The sequence below is a fragment of the Otolemur garnettii genome, unplaced genomic scaffold, assembly GCF_000181295.1.
Source record: "Otolemur garnettii isolate 467f Iridium unplaced genomic scaffold, OtoGar3 scaffold00093, whole genome shotgun sequence".
NCBI lineage: Eukaryota > Metazoa > Chordata > Mammalia > Primates > Galagidae > Otolemur > Otolemur garnettii.
The window spans coordinates 2,440,493-2,443,068 of NW_003852488.1; positions in this window are offsets into that span (position 1 = coordinate 2,440,493).

Sequence of the window (2,576 nt, forward strand, 5' to 3'; positions counted from 1 at the left end):
TCAATGGAAGAGCCCAGATATCTGTGAAAAAGGACCTAGTGATACCATGACAAGTTTATGCAGTAGTGATCACATCAATTATTTTACTAGGGACCTATGGCCATTTGCCTGCGTAACTGCACTTTTGGATGCTGGCTAAGCCTGAGTGGCTAATGACACCCTGAGCACCAATGTGCTGTCATGGCATCTTTGTTACAGAAAAGATATATAAGGGTTAAGTGATAAATGGAATACTTACTCAGGTCCATCTCATATTGATTCTGTTGGGTTCACAGACCCATCTGCTAGGCAATGCCCTGGTTTCTGAATATGTAATCAGAGCAGATTGGCTTAGCCATTGGTAGGATGATTTCACTGGGCCCTTGACCTATGGAGTAAGAGGGATTGTCATAGAGAAGGCCATGAGAAAACCATTTAAATAGTTCCCTGTACTCATAAAGATAACAAATCAAAATTAATTTCTCATTCTAGTGGAGAATTCCAAAGCCTATACCACATTCAAAAATTTAAAGGACTCAAAAGATGAAAGACTTGAAGGATGTTGATTACTCAGATGTAATACCTTTGTCAAATCCTATTGATTTGAAAATCTGTGCATTTAATTGAGGGCAAATTTAGGGTAATGAAATTGATATAAACAAAACAAAAACTAACTCAATATACTGTGTCAGTGTGTGTGAAAGAGATTTTCTCTCTTTCCAACATATTACATTGAACTGTTCTCCTCTGTAACAATTTTTTTTAAGGATAATTCAAATTTAATATAGTAAAAACAGAGATGGAGTCAACAGGATGTGCAAAGCCCCTGATCTTAACCTTTATTAGGTTTTTAGACTTAAACACACATCTACTGACATTCATCTGTGAAAGAAAAAATAAAAATGCTGAGACTAGCACTCAATTTCATATCTAACATTTTGTGAATGTTCATAATTAAGTCATGAAAGAGATAGATTACCAAAGGCCCTTTTCTTTTAGAGTCTAACATTGTTAAAATTTAGTTTCCAATTTTTTTTATTAAAATAAATGACAAATTTTATTACATGAGTTAATTTTTATGTCCAAGCACAAGGATAATGATATATATTTTCCATGAAAAATGTTATATACATTAAATAACATACAGTGGTAACAATGCAGTGTAGGTTTCCTGGGAAGTAGACTCTGTGATAGAAATATACATGCAGGAAGTGTATTTATAGGGCAGTGTTGTCTAGATGAGGACCAATGAGAGTGAAAGAATGAAGCAGGCTAGACAGAGCAAGAAGTTGAACTCTGTCCAAGTCCCGACAAACAAACATCTCAGTTGATCCCTTGAGGAACCTCTGAAGTTGGGAAAGTGCCTCAAAGATGTCTGCATTGAGGCAATGGCCAGTCTTTGGATATCTGCCGCCCCACAAACATGAACCTTGAAGGAGACCACTCTCTTTAGCCAGGGGCAATTTCCAGCAAAGAACTCAGCAGAGAGCAGCCAACTACCAATAATCCCAGTAGCTGAGGGAAGGGGTGCTTCAGTCTCAAAAGGGTTGGGGATTTGTGAGAATCTGGGAAACACATCATAGCATTGACTACAGATGATCAAAAAGAACAAAATATAATTCATAATTTACAGCAAAGTTCTGCCTCAATCCCAGATACAATTGAATTTAAAATTATGAAAAGATAAAATTCTAGCAAGAAAACAAAGAAACCACCTAAAATGCCAGGTACTGGAATTATGGAAATTTTGATAATAAGAGAGAAAAAACAACTCCCCCCCCAAGGCCTCTGAATAGTGAGGGGAATTATTTCCAGGAATACTTTTTTTTTTTTTTTGGTTTTTTTCTAAAGTCTCAAAAAATAGACAACTAATATTTATAAATAAAAAAGAAGGTAATTTCAATAAACAAATCATGCCAAATCTTATAGACAATAGAAAAAGAAGAAATACTTGAAAATCATTCTACTTGATCTGGATATACCTTGCCTTATTGTATTGGCTAGAACTTCCAGCACTATGTCGAATAGTAATGGTGACAGAGGACAGCCTTGTCTGGTTCCACTTCTAAGTGCAAAAGCTTTCAGTTTAACTCCCTTCAGAAAAATATTAGCTGTGGGTTTGTCATAGATAGCTTCCATCAGTTTAAGAAATGTGCCACCTATGACTAAACTTTTCAGTGTTCTAATATAAAAGGATCCTGGATTTTATCAAATGCTTTTCCTGCATCTGTTGAGAGGATCATATAGTCTGTCTTTTTGCTTCTGTTGATATAGTGAATAATGTTTATGGACTTGTGTATATTAAACCAGTCTTTCATCCCTGGGATGAAACCTACTTCATCATAATGTATGACTTTTGTTGATGATAAGCTGTAATCTATTGGTTAGGGTTTTGTTGAGAATTTTTGCATCTATATTCATTAGTGAAATTGGTCTGAAGTTCTCCTTTTTAGTTGGGTCTTTTCCTAGTTTTAGTATCAGGGTGATGTTTGCTTCATAAAATGTGTTGGGGAAGATTCTTTCCTCCTCAATTTTTTGGGAATAATTTCTGCAATATGGGAATAAAGTCTTCTTTGAAGGTTTGATAGAATTCTCCT